Genomic DNA, 27,403 nt, shown 5'->3' with positions numbered 1-27,403 from the left:
GCAGTCTGTGAAGTATTGTCTGAGGTTCCTAGATACAGTCTGTAAGTATTGTTTGTGGTGCCTAGATACAATCAGTAAGTTTTGTCTGTGGTTCCTAGATACAGTCTGTAAATGTTGTCTGTGGTTCCTTGATACAGTCCGTCAGTATTGTGTGTGGTGCCTAGATACAATCAGTAAGTATTGTCTGAGGTTCCTATATACAGTAAGTATTGTCTGTGGTTCCTATATTCAGTCTGTAAGTATTGTCTATGGTTCCTAGATACAGTCCGTAAGTATTGTGTGTGGTGCCTAGATACAGTCCGTAAGTATTGTCTATGGTGCCTAGATACAATCAGTAAATATTGTCTTTGGTTCCTATAGATACAGTCTGTAAATATTGTCTGTGGTGCCTAGATACAGTAAGTAAGTAATGCCTGAGGTTCTTAGTTGCAGTCTGTTAAGTATTGTCTGAGGTTCCTAGATACAGTCTGTAAGTATTGTTTGTGGTGCCTAGATACAATCAGTAAGTTTTGTCTGTGGTTCCTAGATACAGTCTGTAAATGTTGTCTGTGGTTCCTTGATACAGTCCGTCAGTATTGTGTGTGGTGCCTAGATACAATCAGTAAGTATTGTCTGAGGTTCCTATATACAGTAAGTATTGTCTGTGGTTCCTTTATTCAGTCTGTAAGTATTGTCTATGGTTCCTAGATACAGTCCGTAAGTATTGTGTGTGGTGCCTAGATACAGTCCGTAAGTATTGTCTATGGTGCCTAGATGCAATCAGTAAATATTGTCTTTGGTTCCTATATATACAGTCTGTAAATATTGTCTGTGGTGCCTAGATACAGTAAGTAAGTAATGCCTGAGGTTCTTAGTTGCAGTCTGTTAAGTATTGTCTGAGGTTCCTAGATACAGTTTTATACATGTGATATTGTTATGAAGACATACATCAAAATATTTTACAACCATCATTTCAAAAAAGTTTTTCTGTATTTGATGTATTTGCATCATCATAAATGTAGGTGGATTTGGTTAAAACATTAATTTTTGCATTATTTCGCAAAATTCATGACTGTATTCTAAAAAAAATCAGATTTCCACCATTATTTGCTAAATATTCATATATATATAAATATAACCAACAAGTCAATAGGTGATGAGTGGAGCCACATACAAATCTACAAAAAGATAAAATAAAGGTGCAACATTTATACAAATATGGACAAAAATGAAATCTGTCCTATGGAATACATATAAGGCCTATAGTATTTATCAATTTTTTCTGACTTCCTAATACAAGTTTAAAAATTTGTCAATCATTTTGAACTATCTTAATACATCTGTATAAGTTTTTGTTAAAATCCTGTTATAAGAAGACATTTGAAAAAATTATGATGCACAACTGTGAAAAAAAATAATGTTAAACCAAAATAATTTTTTTTAAATATTTATGTTAATTTTCACTATTTACTGTTCTTGAATCAATGATATGCTGGACACACTAATATGAAGACCTGTCAATACGTTGGCCGTATTAGAATAATGGATACTCCAAAAACAATACTAACGTTATCTCAATTTGTGATGGAGTATGCGCTAAATCAGGTCTCATTTAGAATTTGAAATTTTTATGAAATGAACTTCAGACAAATCAAAATAGTTTTATTTTTAAAATAAGAAAAAATTGTGAAAAAAATCACCTTATGTGAATAGATATTTGAAATCTAAGTTTCTACTAATGAACAAATTTGATCAGGTATATTTGTTTATATGGCAAAGATAACAACAATACCATTATTTGACAGTCAAAAATAGGTGCCATATACAAAAGAAATATTAAGTGCATTTCAAATATTAAATTCTTGCATATCTGTATCTTTCCTCTGTTAATTTTCTTCCAAAATGAGCTGAAAATAAAATCATTGTTTCATGGCTATTAATTATTAATTTTAAATATCAATGTACTTTAATAAAGCTTTTTTTCCACATATTCCCTTTGATTATAAAATCCATTAAGAGATAGGCTAATTTGCAAAAACTGATCTATGAAGAGTATCAAAATAATGTTAGCTACAGATAATCAAATGTTTTTTGTTTCGAAAATGAAAAAAATGATGTCATACAGAATGAGTAGGTAGCCATTTAAATATGTAGTTTATCATAAACATCTGCATCATTAATCTATAGGTCTCTGGTGGAGAGTTGTCTCATTGGCAAACTTAATGCCACATCTGGTAACCTGGATTGGAGTAATATAAATTCTATCACAATTTTTTTTATTGCATTTATCAACTTGAAAAAAATAAAATGTTAAATCTTTTTTTTTTTTATTATATTAAAACACATAAGGGCTGTTCCAGAAAATACATTGCCAACAAAAACACACCAGATGTTTTTACTTTGTTTGTTATTCAAAATTCATGATTTCCATATACCTATTAATGAAATCAACAAAGAAACTAATAAAATGCTTCACTGAGCACAGCCTGATACGACTGCAGAGGTAGACCCCTGAACAATTGGGGCAATTTGGACTTTTACATATTAATATAGGTTTCAATGGTTTCCATATTAATTGTTTTTTTATTTCATTTAGTAAATCTGGTTGTTGTTCTTTCTAATTAGTAATGTTTAGGTCTTTTATACTCATTGTTAAAGGCATTATTTATTGTTCCTTATATCTACATCATTTCATTTGAGGATAGCTATACATTGGTAATCATACCACATCTCCATATTTTCACATCTAACACTCACTAAATTAAGTTAATAAAAAACACTTGTAAAGGAAAGAGAAAGATATAAATAAACAAAATGAACTTGGGTAATTTACAAATCTATTATTTTCCTTTGTAATACAGAAAAAACATCATATTATCATCTTATTCACTAGCATCAACAATATCAATATGAAATGGAAAATACATTCACCAAATGAATCCTCTTTACCACAGGAGTTTTATACAATGCTGTTATAAATGTTATTATACTAACCAGTTGTTTTCAATTTCCAGTATCAGAAGAAGTTCCAGTAGGGTTTTCAAGGACCCAGCAATGATTCATCTGAAAAAAGTAGACATTTTTGATATGATTTTGACAGATTGGGGAAAAAGCATGTTCCACGGCATAACTATATGAAAAAGGGAAATAAACAATGACAATGTTGAATTCCTGGCAAATCAATACAAATAATGACCTTCTACAGTTCACATTTAAAACAAAATAACTATAGCTCTGGTATGCATAGGACTTTACATATTAATGTGATTGGTAAGTTGAGCATAAAATATTGGCAAGTTATTTTAATAACAGCTTTTTTATATACGTCTGTCCATCAAGCCATTACATAAAATGGGAAATAGTTATTTTCTAAAATGAGATGCAGGTCAAAACCAAATTGTGTTTATTATTAAGAAATATAATATATCAAGTTGTCCAGAAAAACACAGAAGATAGTTTGAGCATTTTAGCAATTGACATTTGTAGCATATTAGGGAATAGGTTTTGATCTAAATAATCACTAAGAAAAAGAATTAATAAACAGTTATTGATTAATAGATTTTTTATCTGATAAAACTTTAAAATCATTTAAGTTAATGAATACATGTACATGTTCTTCTTCTTTAAGTTTGCTATATACCAATCAATATTTACCCTTAATTAATTCAAACTTTTGTAAAATATATAGAATAATATATCCACAAAGCAAAAAGTAAATAAGTTTAATATAACCATGCATGTATTCACAATTTTGGTACCACTATCAAACTTTAAGCAATACATGTATTAAGATATATTCGCTGTCTCAATCAACAGATCAACTGAGCAGCAGACTCATACTCGACAACAACATGTTTACACAGAGAAATTAACACAAAACAATTTTACTTGTAACATCAGCCATGATAAGTTGAACACCAGTGATATCTCTCTTTTTTCTTAAAACAAAATCATCAACTATTATTATTTTAATATTCTTCAATTACAATTTTCTTTCAAGTGATTTGCCTACAAGTTACCATTATCTATACTATTAAACGAGAAGACCTCATATTGGGTGTCGCTTCTCTTTCTTCCACAGTAAATCAATCATCATGCCTCTATGTCATATGGGTAACATGCATTGTCGCATTTGTCATCCATTCTTATGATTATTCAGATTGAGTTATTTTGGGAGAAAAACGACAAAAAAGGAGTCCGGATATGATTCCGTCATCGGACTGACTTTTAGTCATAGACAAGACTTCCGGTTTGAAACACAACCAATCATATGATAGATACCTTATTTTCTTTTTATATAAATGATTTAACCTCAATGTTTGATAACACATGTGATCCTGTAACATTACATGACATAAAATTGTCTAGTCTTTTATATGCTGATGACTTGGTATTAATTTCAGAATCCTCAGAAGGTTTACAAAATTGTCTAAACAAGTTAAATACTTATTGTGAAAAATGGAACTTGACTGTCAATCTTGACAAGACAAAAACAATGATATTTAATAAAAGTGGTAAAAAACTTACAAAAGACCAGTTTGTATTGAATAATGAATTAATTGAATGTTGCACAGAATATAAATATTTAGGTATACTATTCAAGCCATCAGGAATTTTCACTAATGCTGTAAATCTCCTATGTAAAAAAGCTTCTAAGGCATTGTTTTGTATTAAAAAAATACTCTACTCAGATAAGATGGATGTTTCTTCCCATATGAAACTATTTAATTCTTGTGTTAGTCCAATATTACTGTATTGTAGTGAGATATGGTCGCTAAATATTGTGAAGAACAAAAAAACTCTTGAATCTCAATATTTATCTATGGAATCAGTAAAACTCCAAATCAAATTTGCGAAAGGTCTTCTAAATGTTAATTCAAAGGCAGTAAATACAGCTGTATTAGCTGAATTGGGAATGTACCCTATTGGTATACAGGCCCTTAAGTCTTCTATAGGATTTTGGTTACATATTTTAAAGTCAAATGAAAATGAGTCTTTATTATATAATGTTTATAAAGCTAACAAGCAGTTAAATGATGGATTTGCTTCAAAAGTTAAGATGCTACTTTCAAAATTAAATTTCACTCATGTTTGGGAAAATCAATGTACCTTCTCTAAAAAACGATTACTATTAGCCGTCGTGAAGAAGCTCAATGAAAATTACATAATATATTGGGGAAAAATTGTCTCTTTAATGATGAAAATTCAATAAATGGAAATAGACTAAGAACCTACAGAAAATTTAAAGTTAAGTATGAACTAGAAAAGTACCTTTTATTGAATTTAGATAAAAATGTTACAAAAAATTATGCTAAAATAAGAATAAGTAATAGTATGTTGGCTGTTGAACGTGGAAGATACAACAAAACAGCTCTAGAAAATAGAATATGTCCTTTATGCCATAAAGAGTTGGAAGATGAATTTCATTTCATCATTACATGTTCAGAAATTAATAAAACTAGGATCAAAATGTTTAATGAAATTTCTAATATTGTCCCCTGTTTTAATTCCATGAGTGAAGAAAATAAATTTGATTTTATATTTTCCTGCGAAGAATGTGATATTTTACTTATCATTGTTAACTACATAAGTGAAATGTATAATGAGAGAAACAATTATAATATCAATATATGAACTGTGTAATGTATATTATAACATATTTTTTGATACATAAGCATAATATTTTAATACATAACTTTAAAGAGGAGGCATGCTGTCAAAAATAGTATTATAATTAATACTATTGATCTATGTTTTTGTTTTTCTTTCAATGCTACATATTTGTAGTGTAACTTTTTATTGACTATCGTTTTGTAATTTTAATATGCCTGTTTGTTTGTTTTTTTGTTGTGTATTTTAGTAACAATCCTATTGTTTGGATTTCAAACTAATAAAATTCTTATTCTTATTCTTAGATAATAAAAATGAAAAAATAAATCTAAGCCAATCAGAGCGTTCTCCATATCATGGTGTTTAGATCACAAGAACCCCAACTATTATACCTCCTTATAGAGGACAATTATTGTTCGCGTCTATCTGCATGTAAACTACGATTGTACTACTTTAATATATAGAGACTCTCTGTATTCTCTCTTCTGTTTTCTTTGAATGTTTATTATTTAAGAGGTCATACCAGTTGCATATATATATTAAAATAAGTAAAACATGTGACACAAGTACAACCAATCGTATGATGGATAAAAGCCATTTAGAGCGTTAGCATGGTGTTTAAATCGCAAGAATCCCAACTATTATACCTCCTTAGAGAGGACAATTACTTCTCGCGTCTATCTACATGTAAACTACGATTATACTAATTAGTATATAGAGACTCTCTGTATTCTCTCTTCCGTTTCGTTGAATGTTTACTATTTACATAATTTAAGAGGTCATACCACTTGCATAGATAAATTAAAATAAGTAAAAAATGCTCAACTTTATCTTAAACTACCTCGACCAAAAACTTTAACCTGAAGCGGGATAGACGGACGGACGACCGAACGCACGGAATCTTAGACTAGAAAACATTATGCCCACAAATAGAACATACAAATTTATTATTGAAAGGGGAAAATAGTGATTTGGCAAAAATGAAAGTAAGGTAGAGATGAGAGGCAGGTAGGACCTTTTTCGAGGCGTCGGGATCGGGTTTTTAAGCTCGGGATTGGGGATTGATCATTACAGGATCCCGGAAAATATTTTTTGATTTCAGGATCAGAACCCCTCAGACCACCCCTCAAATAAGCTTTAGTCGGTCTTAGTGATTTATACATAATTCATATCCTACCATCATGACCATTGGCATGTTAATAAGGCTCTCATAAGAAAAATCACTGATAGAATTGTCCTAGAAGCATATTTTATTACACTAATAATGGTCAATATATCAGCAGTTATATTTAATTCATGTTTGAAACGGTGCAATTATTTATTTGATTTGACTTTTACCAAAAGAAGCATTGTAGCAAAGGAGAAGAATAATTGTGGTCTGAGGCCAGACACACGAAAGTAATTGAATTTAACAAAAAGGAAACAAATATCGGACTTGGGAAAAAGGGAGAGAGCTTTTGATACCTTTTATGAAATTCTCCATACATAATATTTCTACAAAAAATCTTCCTACAACAGTTCACAGGCTATATATGCCCGCGATTTCGCGGGTGTGTACTAGTCTTTTTTAAAGTAACTACTTGATGGGTATTATTTCGGTAAAAAAGCCATACATGATATCTATAAGTTAGACTATAACCATGATAACACACATATGTAAAGCAAAATATTGTCCTATGAAATATTGTATGACAATATACATTTGTATAAGGGAGGTTATATTTGTGTGAATTGAGACAATATTTCACAGATGAATACTATGAAATTTTGTCCTGTTAAAGGGAGGTTATATTTAGTGATTATTGAGACAATATTTCATAGACAGATTGTCATTGAATTTTGTCTCATGAAGGGGAGGTTATTAACATATTTTCATGTTATATAGGTTGTTTTTTTCTGCAACATGTGCCTGTGTATAAATTTACAAAATAAGTGATTTATTATATTTGTATATGAGTATTATAATGTAATACAATGAAACATATACGTTAGACAATTCTTTATTGTATACTTAACCATTTGTAATGTATAGATGCAAATTTAAAACTGCACTATTAGTAATAATAGAAATTCCTTGATATACAAAACCATTTCAATTATAAATCAAAAATGTGCATGCTGCATGCTTATGTACTATTTCAAATTTAATTGTGTAATAATTTGATTAAAAAATATTTTAAAATAAAATTGAGAAAGGAAATGGGGAATGTATCAAAGACACAACAACCCAACCATAGAAAAAACAACAGCGGAAGGTCACCAACAGGTCTTCAATGTAACGAGAAATTCACTCACCCTGAGGTGTCCTTCAGCTGGCCCCTAAACAAATATATACTAGTTCAGTGAAAATGAACTCCATACTAATTTCCAAATTGTACACAAGAAACTAAAATTAAAATAATACAAGACTAACAAAGACCAGAGGCTCCTAACTTGGGACAGGCGCAAAAATGCGGCGGGGTCAAACATGTTTATGAGATCTCAACCCTCCCCCTATACCTCTAGTCAATGTAGAAAAGTAAACGCATAACAATACGTACATCTAAAAATCAATTCAAGAGAAGTCCGAGTCTGATGTCAGAAGATGTAACCAAAGAAAATAAACAAAATGACAATTATACATAAATAACAACAGACTACTAGCAGTTAACTGACATGCCAGCTCCAGACTTCAATTAAACTGATTGAAAGATAATGATTTCATCATATGAATATCAGGCACAATCCTTCCCGTTAGGGGTTTAGTATCATACCATCATAACATATATGAGAAGAACATAACCCGTGTCAAGCCAACAACTGTTTTTTGAATAAATGTGTTTAGTTCCGATGCAAAGACCCTATAAGTGAATCAATATTAACGCCAAAATATGCTATCTTTAATGACCTGACAACAGTATCGTAACTATATCCCTTCTTAATAAGTCTATCTGAAGGTTTTGTTAGTTTCTGCAGTGAATACTGACATTTTTGTGCTTTATAAAGAATATTTCCATAAAAAATTGGATGTGAAATACCTAAACATATAAGAAGTCTGCATGTTGAGCTATATTTACGAATGATGTCCTTATACCGATGATAAAATTTAGTAAATGTTTTGACTAGTTTGTGATATCGAATATAAAGCCCGTATTTCGTACAGGAGCGGAATTTCATAGTGAAATATCGACCAGAAGGAGGTGACAAAATTTCATGGACAAGGACACTATTTCATTATGAAATACTGTCAGTGGACAATATTTTTTATGAAATTTTGTCCGACAGACAATATTTCATGGGGGACAATATTTTATGTACACATACACAACAAAACTGCATGATCAACCTGGCGGCTGAGTATAATTCTTATAAACAAAATGTTTAAACGGAAAATTAGCAGAAATCTATTTTACTTATTTCTCTACCTCTTCCATATTGGGATCCTTGTAACTGCAGAAATATAAAGTTCATAATAAAGTAGGATGCAATCATCTCTTTAGTCTTAAAAGTTTTGTTCTTTACCGACCATTACTGTCTTTTTCTAGATGTCAGTTAAGATATGAGGCAGACTTACCTGTATCTGTTGTATCCTTTATTTCAAGTTCAATAGGATACATGCATTCAACAAAGTTACCATACTTTGAATTATTCAATAAGAGGATCTTTATAGCAAATTGTGAAGTCTAGGATAATGCTTCTTTTCAAACCTCCAAAGAAGCTCCTGTACATGTATGAAGTCTGCCTCATATGAAAAAAAACAACAAATGTATATATTGATCACATGTTGCTTTTTGAGCCCAGAAGTATAGAAAAGACTATATCTATCTTTTAAATTAATTTATTCGAAAAGGTTATTAAATCAACACAATAATTAGTTATTAGATCTTTGAATACTGGTTTTTTTTTGGTATTGTTATTGATTTGTTATCTGTAAATTAAAAACAAACTATAATTGTAGTTGTTTACATATGCACATTCAGGGATCTACAATTCTGTCAATACCTGTATCTTGGCATTGCACATGGTCATGTTTTTCTCTGACTGTTTATGACGCCTTATCACTAAATCCAGTGGCTGAACATTGCAGGTGTATTGATTAATTATTTAGTCTTAGATGCATGAATTTTATTAATTATTATTGGCTTTGAACTACATGAACCAGCTGTCAGTAACAGATCTATCCTTAGTGTATGTGCCTGTAATTCAGTGGTTGTCTCTTGTTGCTGTGTTAAATATTTGTTTTTCATTCATTAATAACTTTAGGCTGTTAGTTTTCTAGTTTTTTTGGTTCTTTTTAGATGTATTCCTATTCATATCCGATGAGATGAGCTATTAAGCATTTTTCAATTGATTTTTATAGTTTGTTGTTATAATGACTCTTAATAATGTTCAGCGCTGTTCCCGGTTAGGGGAAGGAGAATGGCACCTTCAAACAAGTTTAACCCTGCACATTCTGTATGTGCCTGTCCCATGTCAAGAACCTGTAATTCAGTAATTGTTGTTTGTTGCTGAGTTACATATTATTTTTTACATAAATAGGGCCATTAGTTTTCTCGTTTGAATTGTTTTACATTTTTTATTTTGGGTCTTTTTACAGCTGACTATGTGGTGTTAGTTTTGCTCTTTGTTAAAGGCTTACAGTGACCTATAGTTGTTGACTTCTGTGTAATTGGAAGACAGACAATTTCTTTAAATATTTGCTTAATATCTTTAAATTATTTGAATAATTTCAGTGCAATGTGGTTTACCCTGAAAACATCTTCTCAGTAATTCTCATGTGTGAACTATATATTGGTGTCCAATCATGCCAATCGGTATTCTTTGTCATATTGTCTGGGAATTAAAGTCATGCAGTATCGCTGCTAAATGGGATAGTATCTTGCTCTTTACTTCATCAAACACTTTAACATGTTTAAGGGCATCTGTACCTGAAATATAAGAATTTATTCCTGTACAAAAAATGTATGTGAGTAGAATAGAATAGAATATTTTTATTTCCCAAATAACAGGGCCTATAAAGGGCATAAAATCAGTTACAATCGATAGACATAATTGGTAATTACAACAATAAAATCACAATGAAAGGTATATTAACTATGTGAGCATAGGCCAGTTCTGAGATATGGTTTTCAGACGAATCTGTCATGTGACTTCCATCACCACATGACAAAAATGTACGTATGCATCATCATTCCAAAAACATGCATACATGTTGAACAAACAGAAAGTGTGATTTTATACTGCACAAAATATTTGGGAAATTTAAATCCAAAAAGATAGTCACCCTCCTTCAGTCATACACATGATACAGGAATCAAGATTACAGACTTACAAAACATTATTTATTTCTATATTCTATACTAACCTACAGAATAACGATTGTGAAAGTGCTAGAGCCTTTTAATAGAGCAAAGATACATTTGTACAGGCGAGCCATCTCTGGTTTTAATATGACATCATAAAGATGTGCCAAATTGACGATCCTTTCTGGTGAAAAACTTTAATTCAGAACTCACTTATTGGTCAGAATCAGAGCCAACAACAATATATATAATGTGAAGAATGAAATTACATTCTAGGCATTCATTGTAAATTATTTACTAGACTAATTCATTTGTAATTAGTGAATAATTATCAAACTTAGAATAGTTTTGAGGGACTTTGTTTTCTGCTCTTTGACACAAACATTAATACAAGTACAAAGTCAGGGGATGTTGAATATATATGTTAAAATAAAAGTTTTACATTATACATTAACTGCTGATATCTGTATCTTGGTTTCTGTTTCAAGTTTTCTTCCATTGTTGAAAATTGCCAAAAACTGCAGTCCATGAGTTGAGCTTCAATAAAGAAGTTATAAACAAACAATTAATAGCAATCAAAAATCTTTTCACATAATATGGAATTATCATATTACCTACATTGTATATATATATATATATTCTATTATTATTATATAAGTACGTATTATATATGGCAATTTTAAATTATTTTGTCCATCTCTTCAAATTGTTTTTATTGAACACCACACAAAACACTTAACATGCTTAAGCAACACACAAAAACAACAAAAGGTGGTTAACAGTTAGTAAAACCTACAGCCAGGGATAAGTGATGTTAATTGATACTGCCGGCATATCATTGTCTCTTGAAACGTGTGAGAGTAGCTGTGCTTCCACTTTTATAAGTCTCACTTTCACTGACCTTGTTGATATTTCAACATGTGCTTGTGGATTACTCATTGAGCTGAGTTAGTAGAGCAGAGACTTTTTCTGCAAGGATCACAGGTTCGGTTCAAATTTGGATCGGTACAGTTATTAAATTTGGAAGGCAAATAATGATCCCTGAGTGGGTTATGTGTTAACATATTTAGCTGAATATGGTCTCCTAATAATCTATCAAAGCACCTGGTTAAATTTAAACTTAATATATATTTTGTAAAGAGCACTGCCGATTTATTGATGGGGCATGACAGCAGATTTGAAGCTCTCTTTGCTTCATTTCTTGATGTGGTGACACTACAGTGAGTGTTGTCTAGATGACTCCACACGATCACTGTCTTTATCGATACAAAGAATGAGTCTGAATATTGTGGTACTTTGCTTTGTGGAATGTCAAAACACTTAGAGTGATTCTTTTCTTGATTTTCCACAATATTTGTTGTGTGAAATCTGGTTATTGTTCGAATTTCTTGGCAGTTGTGGTTCTCTTCGGACATGCTTATTTGAGGAATTGGTCAGAATACAAACAGCAAATGCTTTTTATAAAGCTATATTCAATTGAAGTCAAAATAATTCAGAGATTAATGATGATAAAGTGCAATGGGCTGTAACCAGTGACAATGTTCCTGTATGTTTGAAGTTAACTTTTGAGGTTTATTAAATAGATGAAGTTTGAAGTTATCGTTTTATAATACAGCAAACACACTACTTTCTAAAAAATGCTATAGTTATATATTAAATGTTTATTCTTTCACATCATGCAAAATGTTTTTTTTTTTTAATTCATTGTAATCAGATGTAATCATGATTACTTTGCCAATGTAATCATTAATTTAATCAGACACTTTCAGAAATGATGTAATCATTAATTTAATTTAATCGTACAAATGACAAAGTAATTGTAATTTAATCAATTACATTGAAAGTAATCGGACCCATCTCTGTCTGGAACCAGCCCCTCAACCACTTTGTACATAAATATTAACTTTTGGCTTAATTGTTTGTCTTGTCTTAAGATTTTGTTCGGCAAGAATTTTGGAATTACATCAGTCTAAATATAGATAGATTAAAAAAGCAAGGGGTTGTCCAGAAACATGACTTTATTATTTTCATTTTACATGTTTTATGAGGGTTTCTGTGTATTTTACACTCAACTGATTGTACATTCAGATTCACCCTGGGAACAGTATATCTAATATATGTTCCTGATTCACAATATCTATTATTGAATGTTTTTTATGCATGTTTTAACCAAAAGATAATTTTGACACTAGCATTGGCCATTGACATTGTACAGACGATACAGCACAGGCACTTGTTTCTATCCATATGAAAGTTGACTATCCATATGTAACCGGAGAGTATACTGTATCTCCTCTACAAATTTATATCGTCACCACCAAGATTCAAACCGTGGTAGCTTGGGTGACAGTCAGTGCTTTAACCCACTGAGCCAAGGAATCAATACCCTAGCTCGGTTGATTAAGACTGGCTTTATATGTTCTACATGTACTAAGGAGGAGAAGCAACTCCGCCACACTATTCCACTGCCACAAGAGTCATCATATCTTTATATATGACTCTAAACAACGCAAATCCGGGCAATACTCCAGAGTTACTGTTCGCCCTAGTTCCGTTTCGCCCTGAGACCTGTTTGCCCTGGGTATGTTTGCCCTGATTTTTATTTTTTATTACAGTGTTGTGTTGTGTGTATTTAATTGAATATTTTGAAGTCAGTCAACAATTTCGTCGAATATTTACGATGTATTGTGTTGTATACAGCTAGCTGCTACTAGGTTATAAGTTCTTGACAATTTCGCCGAATATGTACGATGTATTGTGTTGTCTACAGCTAGCTGCTACCAGATTATAAGTTCTTGTAAATTTCAGGACTACAAGATATTTTGACTTCAAGGTATTGAGAACTAAGTTAGTATCTGTATGTAAATACGTTACTAGGAAATTAGTTTTTGTGAATTACTTGTTGCTGCTTCTGGGAAATAAGTGTCTTGAAATTTCAGCACTACATTGTATTTTTAAATGTAAAACAACTGAAGACTAAACTATTTGTATGTTGAAGTCTGTTTAAATTCACCGAATATTTATTTATGATGCAATTACGTGTTGCTGTTTGTATAACAACTGAATACTAAGTTATTATGTTGTCCTTCTGCTACAAGGATAAGGTTCTGTGGATTCAAAGACTACAAAGTATTTGACATGAAAAAAAACTAAAGACTAAGTTATTTATATGTTTAACTTTAGCCACGATTTTTTTTAATTAATATTCTGTATTCAGCTTTTAATAGATAAACATAAATTTTAATATAAATATGCATTTCTTTCATTAATGTAACATATATGGACCATAATTTGGTATTCCGCCTTTGGTTTCTTTTTGTATCCTTTTTTATAAGTTCTAAATCTTTAACTTTTATTCTGTGGGTTGTGTTGATGTTAGAATAGTATTAATGGAACAATTGAGTTTTTCGAGAAAAAATTAATACATTTTGATTCACTGTTTACGTGACGGGGAAACAAAACAGGAAACCAATCTTTATTTTCTTTATTTTGCACAATATATTTCAAAAGACATAAATGAACACCATTACTAGTGTTACTTGCTTCATGTTAATATTTAAAATCTATTTTCAATGTTAAATTAAAGTTTTTTTTAAACGCGACAGGAAACCATAAGAAACCGAAAGCATTTTTTTAGTTTTATTTTATTGCAAAATCTGCTTAAAATGATCTGAACAGTATACTTTTTCTTAAAATCCATCTTAAATGTAACAGTATTATAAAACTCCTAAATATGTGTTTGTTTTGAAAACAATTAGTACAATTTATTCAGGAATTTCCGTTTTTTCTTCTTTGATACAGGATACCATAATCGTTGTATCTTGATGTTTTAGCCAAAAAAATGTATCTATATTTGGTTTTGAAATTCCAGTTATATACAATTTATTCCAAATCATTGGTAATGTAAAATTCTTTAAATCCAGTAAAGAAAACAACTTTTAACTTGGAATTAGAATCTTTAAAATAGGCAGGCACCATGTGATATTTGTGACCTGTACACCGTGACCATCTACATGGTTTCCACATTTTAACCTACTTTGGTGGGCTAAAATCAATAAAGTACTTCCTTTCAAGTCATGCATGGTAAAAGTTTACTTTTCCTTTGACAAGTTTATTGCGTTTCTGATAAGTGTTTGCAGAACATGAATAAAAAAAATTAATTAAAAATTGTGACAAAGATACCAACTTTGTACATTCCAAGTGTAACGGTACATTAACATGTATTTTTTATTAAATTATCTTTATTCACCTAAAATATCCAGTAATATTTACTGCTGAAGCTAAATCAATCCAACGAACATCGGCACCATGATAGGAGACGTAATTTCTATTGAATTTTCTAAGGACCCTTTACATCGTTATTGGGAAACGAAGTGTGTTAAAACGTATGTCAAATCTGAAATCGATTTTGTCAAGTCATTGAGCATTTATTTTCACACAAGATCGTATGTAACATTATGCACATAGGAAAAATAATAGACCCCCGGCGCAATCTCTTTGAAAATTGTATTTTCCTTTTTTAAACAAGACGAAACAAGCCTACAGATTATGTTTGCTTACATCCCGTTGGAAACAAATACAATGTTTAGACCTAGTATTTCGTATATCCGGCTATAAGGGCGTGATCACATGTAAGTCACATGTTTCACGTATGACCGGAAATGATTAGAACTTAATGACAAAAACAATTTTAATAAATAAATGGACTTCTGTTTCGTGTGAAATGTAACGCATAACGATAATGTCTAACTTAATTATTACGAAGAACAAAACAAGAATGTAAATCATCTCTGATTTACCTGTTTGAACATCTCGCAAGAGTTCATATTTGCATATTGTTGCAAAGAATTCTTTTACAACAAAGCAGATTAAACCATCTAAAATGTGTGTTACGAAATGGGAAACCAAAATAACGACAGTGTTCTTACACCTGCTCCAGAAATGTTTATAGTTCTCGGCATTTTCTTCTCACTATTCTTATTGGTCGATGTTCTTTATTATTTGAAAGCAAAAGTTACGAATTTGCCGGTGACGATTATCTATAAAACAGTCAGCGTTATGCACTTAGGAAGCGAAAAGTAACGCGAGAAACGACACAAAAATACGGTTGTATAATCTTTGAAATTTGTAAATTTCAATTTTTTTTTCTAGGGAAAAGTAGCATACACTTGTATGTTGATAAAAATAATGGCATCTTTAGATGTAGTTACAACTTTTCTTACAGTAATTCACAATTTTATCACTTTTCTATAGTTATAGGAAACGAGCCCAATAGCAAATTATGGTCTATATACATATCGTTAATGAGAATCGGGCGAACGAACTCAGGGCGAACAAACTCAGTACGAACGAACCTAGGACGAACATGTAATCAGGGCGAACGATCCCGATACCGGGAAGCAACTCCGCTACACATATAGGCCTAAATAGATTTTTTTGTATTTAATTTAAAGGGTAGAAAAAGCGTCCCAAGTGGAGACCGTGGTGACCTAAAACTATCCATAGGATGTCGAATATCCATAAATAGAAGGTGGATAACAGGTTTTTTTTTATGTCACCACGGTCTCCACTTGGGACGCTTTTTCTACCCTTTAAATTAAATACAAAAAAATCTATTTAGGCCTATATGTGTAGCGGAGTTGCTTCCCGGTATCGGGATCGTTCGCCCTGATTACATGTTCGTCCTAGGTTCGTTCGTACTGAGTTTGTTCGCCCTGAGTTCGTTCGCCCGATTCTCATTAACGATATGATCGGTACGATCAATACCGGCAATACACTGAGGATCCGCTCACGGTTTTGGAGAGTGTTTGAAAAGTTAGAACGTTTAACATGAAACAGTAATGTTAAACCATGTCAGTATCGACCCCTGTTATGTGCTTGTCTATATATTTTTACCAATACATGCTTTTGTGGCAAATAAATCACAGATTTCTTTCTTCTGATCGCTTCAAAATTCCAAAAATGGCGGCTGGAAACTTACAAATAACACGTGACTCTGGGTATGCATAATACCAAAAGGTAGAAAGGTATAGCCTAGATACCAATACAAATAATATAGAATATTAAAAAAATAAATCGAGTGATAAATAGGCTTAAACATTTATAAATCCCGGTTTATATTTGATATATTTGTAACTACCTTTTCAATAAAATGCGTCTTAATTCATGTAAACGAAAAACTATATCTTCCGAGTAAAGAAAAAAAGATACAGATTTTTTTTTTAAATAATATTCTTTATGAGCGCTCAAAATTGTACAACATATAAAAGCACATGAAAATACTCTCAAAATACTATACATATGATGCACATGCAACTTACAGATTATTGTCAATAACTGCTTATGAAAACTAGTCTATGCTCAACAGTACACATTATGTCATATGATAATGTTTATTTGATAGTCCTTGATACCCATGATCCATCATGGATCATCATGCAGGTATCCAACTGTTATGTAAAAGTCATTTATGCTTATTTTGATACATTTACAACATGTACAACATGCAGGACTGAGGTATCTAACTGTTCCGTCAGAGCAACTTTTCCCAATAAAACTGACCTAGAAAAAAATGAAGGAAAAAAAAGTTCATGCAGTTGTTGGTCTGATGTTTATTGACCAATTAGCTATTGCCTAGCTCTGAGTCTCCTAGCTTCAGGATGAGATATATATCTATAAAACTAAAACCAACCGTTGTTACAAAATAAACAAACTTTTTATGATTCTAAGGAAAATCAGTCTTTGAAGAATAGCAACCATTCGTTTATAAATAAAAAAGGTAATTAAAGTTTTTAACTATTAAAGATGTCTCTTGTAATACTACTCCATTATAAACATTTGTGTTGTTTCAAAAACCGACAGTCGCTTTACCGCAGAAGTTATTTCCGTCGTTGTTCCGGGTAATACAACAAGTACGTTAACATTATCCCGGAAAAGATCCGTGTTTGTACTGAGTATTTATATATTGTACGTTGTTACGTTTTACAACTGCTAACATCTTATACTGTGCAGTATAAAAGTATACTGTTGTTAGTGTTACTAGTGGACTAATTTTACTAATAGATCTCCACTATTACTGGCTAACATTGCAGGATCGGGTGGATAAATCATAAAAATAATGAAACTTCTATTAACCATTTATAGTAAAAATACAAAAAATGGATCATTTAGTTCATTGTAATTTTAAAATTATCAATTCCTTGACAAAGGATCATCCAAAATCAACTCCAATTTTGTCCTTTTAACTTATACTTTAAATCATTTTACTAAAATAATGCCAAAACTTAGTTCTACTGAATATAACCTTAACATTGGCATGTGGAATATTCAAGGTTTAAATTCAGAAAAAAATACTGATCATGCATTTGTAAATTTTGTATCAAAAATGCATATTATTAGTCTTGTTGAAACTTGGAGTGACAGTGGTAAACCTGTAGATAATATACCTGGATTTGATTTTATATGTAATAGTACCAGGAAAAAACATAAAAGAGCCAGACGTAGTTCTTGTGGTATTTCTCTGTATGTCAGAAGTTCTATATATAAAGGTATATCCAAACTAACTTGTACTCATAATAATGCTGTATGGGTTAAACTAGATAAACATTTTTTTAATCTTAAGAATGATATTTTTATGGCTACAGTATATTTTTCACCAGAATATTCTTCTGGTTGTACAGAAGACATAAATGAAGTTTATTCAAAGTTGCTAAGAAATATTGAGCACTATAGTCAACTTGGAGATATTGTAATTCAAGGTGATTTTAATGCATATACTAATACTATTCCTGATTTTGTTATCTCTGATGAAGCAAAATTCCCAAAATCAAAAGACAATGATTATTCAATTGACTCACATAATTTAAGAAATAATCTTGATTCAAAATCTGCAAATAAGAGTGGAAAGTTATTAATTGATTTATGTAAAGAATCCGGACTCAGAATACTGAACGGAAGAACTATTGGAGACCCTTTGGGCAAATGTACATGTATAACATATAATGGTTCCAGTCTTGTAGACTATACACTTGTGTCTTCTAATATATTACAATGCATTGGAAACTTTAAAGTTAGTGATTTTACTCCAATATCAGATCACTGTCCTATCAGTTGCTCTTTACTTACTTGCTTTCAAAAATGTAAAACTATAGAGACAAAATTAGATCCTCTCCCTGGTAAATTTTTTTGGGATAACAAAGCAATGGATTGTTATACTACAAACATTCAAAACTCACATGTTAAACAAAGACTAGATGAATTTGTAAATAATAAACAGATTGATTCTAATTCAGCTGTTGAAAAATTCAACGCTATTTTGTGTGATACAGCACTTTTATCAACTAAATTTGTTCAAAAGAAAATCATGAACAGGCCTATTAAGAAAAGTAAAAAACCATGGTTCTCAGACTCTTGTCATGACCTCCATACTACAGTTAAAAAGTAATGTTTACTTGTAAATAAGTTTCCAGACAACGGATCCTATAGAAAATCATTTTACTCATTCAAATCTAAATTTCGAAGAAGGTGTAAACAAGAAGAAAGAAATTACAAGAGTCAAATCTGTGACAAAATTTCACTAAATATGAAAAAAGACCCAAAGACATTTTGGAATTTACTTAACAAATTAAGTTCTCTTTCAGAAATAAAAGAGGAAAACCATTTTGATCAAGAATTATTTATAAACTACTTTAAAAAAAATGAACAGTACTTCTAACATCCAAAACAATAAATTCCATGACATAATTATTGAAAAATTAACAGCCTTAAAAAAGACACTAAATACATGCAACTCTGACAACGAATTTAATAAACAAATCCAGCCAGCTGAAATTTTAAATGCAGTTAAAACACTTAAAAATGGTAAATCATCAGCTGAAGACTTAATTTCTAATGAAATGATTAAATGCGGTATGCCAGTATTATTAGAACCCCTATTAAAACTTTTCAACCTAGTATTTATGAAAGGCAGCTTCCCAAAATTATGGAACAAAAGTTTGATTACTTTAATTCATAAAAAGGGGAACAAATCTGACCCCTCTAATTATAGAGGTATCTCATTGACTTCTAATTTGGGAAAATTATTCAATAAAATTATTCACACTAGACTAATAAAGTTTATTAACACTAATAATTTGATAAGTGAAAATCAGATTGGCTGCAAAAGAAAAAGCTAGAACAGCAGATCATATCTTCTCATTAAAGTCTATTGTAGACAAATATAAAACTAAAAAAAAGAAAATTTTTGCAGCATTTATAGATCTGCGAAAAGCCTTTGATACTGTCTGGAGGGAGGGTTTATTCTACATTCTACTCCAAAACAGACTTCCAGGCAAGCTTTTTAATGTCATCCAATCAACGTATAATGACAACAAATGCAGAATTAAATTTCAAAATGGTATGAGCCATGAATTTATATCAAATTATGGAGTAAAACAAGGGGATGTACTTAGCCCCACTTTGTTTGATATTTATATAAATGGCCTTGTAAATGACCTTGATCATGCAAACACTCAACCAATTATTATAGGAGATGTTAAATTAACATCATTATTATATGCAGATGACATTATTTTATTATCTGAAACCCAAGAAGGGCTACAAAATGCACTAAATGAGTTAACTAAATTTTGTTCCCTATGGAAACTTGATGTTAACAAACAAAAATCAAAAATTATAATATTCAATTCTAATGGAAAATCTCACTGTAATTATTTTAAAGTAGAAAAAGAACATCTTGAGACTGTTAAATCTATTTGTTACCTTGGAATAACTATAAATTGTTCAGGAAGTTTAAGTCATTCAAAAAAAAATCTTATGGAAAAAGGGAGAAAGACTTGGTTTAAAATTAAAAAAACAGTCTCTTTAGATAATTCCTGCAGTATGCTTGAAAAATTATTTGATACTTTAGTTGTTCCAATAACTCTTTATGGGAGTGAAGTTTGGGGTGTAAGCCAAGTGTTCATAGATTCAGATCCATTTGAACATTTACATATTAAATTTATTAAAGAAATTTTAGGTGTACAGTGCAAAACAACAAATGTAGCCTGTTTAACTGAGACAAACAGAATCCCTTTGTACTTTAAAATTCAGCTTTCAGCTATAAAATTTCTAAACCATATCGTAAACTCGCCTAACACTTTAGTCCATAAAATATATAATAATGTAGAGAAAACAAGTAAATGGGTTAACATTGTAAAAGACTGGTTAAATAAATTAGGTTTTGGTCATCTCACTTTTGATACTTTTAATTTAAAATATCACATAAATAGTATCCAACAAAGAATCTATGACCAGGCTTATCAAATTATAAATTGTTCTATCAATAAAAGTGAAAAATTAAATTTCTTTTGTCATACTAAAAGAATTAGAAAAAGGCCCCCATATATTGATATATGTAAATTCAAAACTGACCGATCAGTTTTCAGTAAATTTAAACTAAGTGCACATTCCCTAGCAATTGAAAGAGGGCGTTATACCAACATTGAAAGAAGTAAACGCATTTGCTTATCCTGTAACAGGCAAGAAATTGAGGATGAATACCATTTCTTCTCAATCTGTCCATGCTATACATCATTAAGGGATACCTATATACAAAATATTAATAAAAATCTTAATTTCAATTTTATTAAATTGCAGTCCACTATAACACTTAAGCATTTGAGTGTACTTTTAAATAGCAGTCTACCAGTCATTATAAAAATCACCATAAAGTATATTAATGATTGTCTTTTATTAAGAACATCTGTATAACTTGTATTTCTTTTAATATGCAATGCCAACCTAATTTTTGTTTGTATTCTTTTTTCAATTGTTCATGAACATTAATAATGTGTTAACTGTTGATATTTATAGCCTTTTTTCTTCTTTGCTGTGAATACCACTGTCACTCTAATATAATTGTAATCAATTTTACTATTGTAAGTTTATTGTCTTAATTTTGTATGCCATAACCATTTAATGTAAATGTGTTTGTGCGAATAAAATATTGTCTATTGTCTATTTAAGTCGTTTAAATCACTCGAAACTAGGTGAGACATGCACAGAAGTGATAGATATGTATTATAAATATAGAAAATTGAATATTTTAATCAACAACCAAAAAATAAAAAAAAATATCTGTATCATATACACAAGCGCCTGTGGTTTGTTATCCTTCCTTGCATTCCTTCTAGGCACTGGCTACATGGAAATGTAACAATAGTATAAAAATTATTGTTATATTAGAGACATACTATAAATTACATGGCCACACTCTCGAAATTGTAACAACCAGTACATTTCAGTGAGGACCTACAATGGAAACATCAGTCATGTTGACGTCACTGCCAAAAAAGCATCCAAATCCATCAGATTCCTAAGGCATAACCTTCGAGAATGCAGCAAGAATGTACGAAATGCAGCCTATATCTCTCTGGTCAGACCAATACTATAACATGAATCTGAATTTTAAAATACGTTGCAGGGCCAGAATATGGTATCAATGGCAACGAGAGAGGCGCTGGAAAATAATTCCAACGTGAGAGCAACCGAAGTTTTGAAGCTCTCAATTGTCTTAGCACACACGAGATTGTCTGGTAGCCTATTCCAATCGGGTATTGTTCTTACAAAGAATGACTATTAAATTTGTATTGTTCTGATTTGCTAGGTGAAATTTTGAAGCACCGGCTGTTGTTTTGAGCAAATCTGTCTACAATGTTTGTTGTTTTGAAGTCACTAAATTGTTTCGATTTAATTTGTAGTTTTGGTCTCTCTTTCTTTTTGTATAGCTGGTACAAACTCCCCGGTCACCATGAAGAGAAAAGTGAGTCTACTGTGACGACGTCTGTTTTCCAGTGTTGGAAGTTTTATTTCATTCATTAGTCTCCTAATACTACCTTCCTCTCTGCTTGTGTAATCCCCACTAATAAAACGCACTGCTTGTCTCTGTACTCGTTCAAGTGCATTAATGTCCTTCATTAAGTAAGGGTCCCAAACTATAGACTCATATTCTAGAAGTGACCGGATAAGTTCTATATACGCCTGTTTCCTGTAATCTTTTGGGCAGTGGCGAAGGTTCCGTCACAAGAAGCCTAGAGTGGAGAGTTAGCAATGATATGTTCATAATTATAAATTTATCTGTTAACAAAACTTTAAATTTTTGAAAAAATAAGGCATTTCTACCTCAGGAATAGATTATCTTTAATAGCTGTATTTGGCAAAAAAATAAGAATTTTTGGTCTTCAATGCTTTTCAACTTTGTACTCTATTTAGCCTTTTAAACATTTTCTGATTCGAGCGTCACTGATGAGTCTTTTTTTAGACGAAACGTGCGTCTAGCGTATATATATAATGTGATCCTGGTATCTATGATGAGTTTATTTGCAACCACTGGTTCGATGCCACTGCTTGTGTAGATTTTAATATTTCCCTGAGGGTATCACCAGCCCAGTAGTGAACACTTTTGTGTTGACTTGAGTTATGATTGATATGTTCATTATTATAAATTAACTGTTAACAAAACTTAAAATTTTTGATCTTTTCTACCTCCGGAATAGATTACCTTAGCTGTATTGGGCAACTATTTTAGGAATTGTTGGTCCTCAATGCTCTTCAACTTTGTACTCTAGTTGGCCTTTTTACCATTTTTTGTGGGAGCCCCACCTTAGATCATCTGAGATAATGACACCGAGATACGGTTTTGTTGTTCCTGTTGCAGGATGTGATTGTCCAGTTTAAAAAATGAGTTGATTTGTTGGTTACGCTCATCACATACTATTTTTTGGCATTGAATCTAATATCCAATTTTGAGGCCAATTTTTCCAACGATACACGTTCGTTTAGTAGTAGTTGGTGGTCCTGTTGTGGTTGGAATGTCCTATATAGAAGGCAATCATCGGCAAATAATCGGACTTGAGATTTAGCAGTTTCAGGTAAGTCATTAATGTGGCATAGGAACAGCAGCGGTCATAAGACCGTGCCTTGAGGAACTCATTATGCGACCCCTACAGAGTCAGAATTTTCGCCATCTACCAAGACTCTCATAGATCGTTTTGTCATGAACATGTTGAGCCAATCTATTATTGGACCATCAATACCATAACTTTCGAGTTTGGCTAACAACCTTTGGTGCGGGACCGTATCAAATGCTTTAGAAAAATCAAGTATTACTATATCTGTCTGCAGGCCTTTGTCCTGGTGTTGGAATAAGTCGTTCATCGTTGTTAGGAGCTGTGTTTCACAGGAGAAATCTGAACCGGAGCCATGCTGGAGTGATGTGAGTATGTTGTTCCTTGCAAGGTGTGTCAGGATTTGTTTACATATAGTATGCTCAAGCAGCTTGCAGGTAACGCAGGTAAGAGAAACAGGTATAATTTTAATTTTTAAATTGTTATTTGGATGGAGAGTTGTCTCATTGGCACTCACACCACATCTTCCTATATCTATATATTTCTCTGGTGTGTTTATATTTCCTTTTTTAAATACAGGAGTGATATTTGCATTTAACCAATTGCTAGTAGTAGGTAGAGTCCCAGAGTTAATGGATTGCTGGAAGATGTGTCGCAGCCCATGTGCTAGTTGTTTAGAGCAGTTTTTAAGGACAATGTCTGGTAAGTTGTCTGGCCCAATGGCTTTAAATGGCTTTATGTTCTTCAAGAGTTTTTCGACTCCAAATGTTGTTATTTTCAGTGGTGGTATTGATTTTCCAACTTTCTTTTCTATCTTTGGTGTTGCATTTCGAGTGTCTTTTGTAAAAACCGATTCAAATTGGTTTAGGAGTATATATTAGCTTTCTTCTTGTTATCATTTACAAGTTTTCCGTTCTGTTTCATTGCTGGTATGCCAATGTTTTCCTGTCGTCGGGATTTAACATAACGCCAGAATGGTTTTGTGTTGTTTTCTTGTAGACCTTGGTAAAAAGTGTTGTTGATATAGTTAATCTCTGCTTTCTTAAAAAAAAAATGCACTTTTTTGGAAGCTCTTGTAGTTTTTCCACTGTTTATATCTCTTAGCGTGCTTATAGAGTCTTATTTTGCGTTTTAACATCCAGCTTTGATTTCTGTTGAGCCTCGGCAGAAATTTTCTAGATGTGCATACCTTCTTCATACAAAGTACATATTTCTATAAACTCAAACAAGGGATTTATATCTACGATTTTGTGGAGAAAAGCTCTGTTTAATTAAAAGATGTTACAGTAGTAGTTTTTCCTTATTTTTATTGCTCATTTAGTCCGGGTTATGTTTACCAGAAGCCATCTGGCAAAAAAGGAAAAGAGCAGAACACAACCAAAGACCATAAATGGTTCTTCATCACAGCGAAAAATTCTGCTTTAGATGGCACCTAAACAAACATGTGTATTAGTTCAGCGAAAATGGAAGTCAAACTAAACTCTAGAAAAATATACTATACTGAACTTAAGTTTTCAAAACACATGCACGAATATCAAGGTCAGAGGTTCTGACTAAGGACAGGCATAAAAGCGGCAGGATCAAACATGTTTCGAGTTACGTCAAACCTCCTCTTTTCCTTGCACACTACATGTAGTATGTAAAATAAATAACCACACAATAAACAAAGTTAAACAGTTATAAATAATAATTAAGAAACAACACGAACTCAAATAACAACCGGGAGTGACATCAGGTGGTCCGGAAGGGTTAGCATTTCTTGCACCGTATACGGCACCCGTCGTGTTATTTTTTTGTTCAGTTCGGTACAATCTCATTAAAATCCGATGTTCTGATACGCTACCCTCCACTTAGTATCATAACATCGGATTTAAATGAGATTGAGTTCGGTAATGAACAAAGGACTGCTATCCCTTATTCTAATGCAACAACGTTTGTAACGTTCATTTTGATTGGATAACGTCACTTTCTTACATGGCATCAATTGACAATTGATGCTATGGGACCTACGCGCAAGCGCAGACGGCATATGACAGATTTTAAATACATGTTTTAACGTTGTTTTCTGTCAGTTTCATTAGAATGGAGATAACAATATTGTATTTTAAGCTCCGACGGCATCAATTGGGGATTTGATGGTCGCAAATACCCGTTTACTGTCTCCGCTAACGCGTCGCCAGTAAACTTAATTTGCGACCATCAAATCCCCAATTGATGCCGTCGGAGCTTAAAATACAATACAGTTATCTCCTAATTGGAACTTACAGTTTCATCGATTGGTTTGTGGATAGACTTCACAACTGGAACAAAATACTTCATAATAAAATACTATTTCTTTGTAGTTTTGCAACAATGTCATTGTATCCTTTTCAATTGCTCACATGACTCATGACCAAGAAATATTTTAGATTATTCTACATTCGCGTGACATAAAGGCAGAATGTATTAATTTACGTTTTTTCAGTGATTGAGTTAAGCCTGCCAATTGATATTTTATCGTGTGTTATTCTATGTTGTGATGTTATGCTATTGTTTCAGAAAAAGGGAGAAGGTTTGGTACCATTAAAACGTTTAATCCCGCTGCAAATGTTTGCACCTGTCCTAAGTCAGGAATCTGATGTACAGTAGTTGTCGTTTGTTTGTGTAATTTATACATGTTTCTCGTTTCTCGTTTTTTTTAGGCAGTTAAGCTGCCATATGCGAGCACCCTGGATTTGTGTGCTACCCAATTAAAGCTGAAATACGTGCCATTGTTATCATCTAGCTGGCTACTATATTATTTATAACTTATTGGACAGTTTTTTCATACTTTTCATTCTGGATTACAAAAAATATGACCAGAAAAACCTGAAATGATCGCCGATTTTCCCAAAAGTTTTGAAGTTGCACATATGAAGTAGAGCACATTAGGAATCCTTATGTAGTTTATTATTCCCTGAGCATTTGGCTAAGATGTCAAAGAACAAATGTATGAAATATTAAATCGCCGAAAATCTCTAGAGACAAGTAGTTAAGATTTCCCAAGAGTCGTAGGAATATTGTTTGTCGTCAATACGTAGTCATCTAAGTATATATACGTCAGTAGCACAGGCACTTGTTTCTATCCATAGGAAGGTCGACTATCCATATGAATAGAAGAAGCTAGGTGGCTAACGAAATTTTTAGCTCACGACAGTCTCCGCTTTAGACGGGTTTTTTTTACCCTTTAAATGAATGCAAAAAATTCATACCTTATATGAATCGATTTAGTAAATATTTTCCTTTAACACTAAATTAATTTCATAATCCCCACAGTGTTCCTCTTCACGGTAATCTACTCTCAATTCACTTAACCATGTCGAAAACTTGAACTACCACCTTTTCAATGTATCTACTTCCGGTTGTGAGTAGAATGCTTTGAAAAATTACACATTAAATTTATTAAAGAAGCACTTGGTGTTCATTGCAAGGCTTCAAATGATGCTTGTTGTGCTGAGATTGGTAGAATTCCACTCAAAAATAAAATTGTTTTTTCAAGCATAAATTTTCTAGAGCATATACTTTCATCAGAAAATACACTTGTAAATCAAATTTTCTGTGCAACAAGATTTTCAAACCACTGGATCCTAAAAACTCAGTGCATTTTACAAAAATTAGGATATTCATATC

General features: G+C 31.7%; 1 long non-coding RNA gene across 2 annotated transcripts; it reads right to left on the bottom strand.

Annotated features, from left to right (window-relative positions):
* Window positions 1-933: 933 nt before the first annotated feature.
* Window positions 934-16,945, bottom strand: LOC134693111 (uncharacterized). Of its 2 annotated transcripts, XR_010102336.1 has the most exons (6): window positions 16,767-16,945; window positions 11,314-11,408; window positions 10,317-10,496; window positions 9,143-9,306; window positions 2,974-3,042; window positions 936-1,886 (listed from the first exon to the last, which is right to left on the bottom strand). It is a non-coding gene; the product is annotated as an uncharacterized LOC134693111 (long non-coding RNA). The 2 variants fall into 2 exon arrangements; XR_010102335.1 differs by having other exon boundaries at window positions 934-1,886; window positions 9,143-10,496.
* Window positions 16,946-27,403: the final 10,458 nt, after the last annotated feature.

The sequence above is a fragment of the Mytilus trossulus genome, chromosome 12 (genome assembly GCF_036588685.1).
Source record: "Mytilus trossulus isolate FHL-02 chromosome 12, PNRI_Mtr1.1.1.hap1, whole genome shotgun sequence".
Classification (NCBI taxonomy): Eukaryota; Metazoa; Mollusca; class Bivalvia; order Mytilida; family Mytilidae; genus Mytilus; species Mytilus trossulus.
This window is presented reverse-complemented; position numbering and strand designations above follow the sequence as displayed.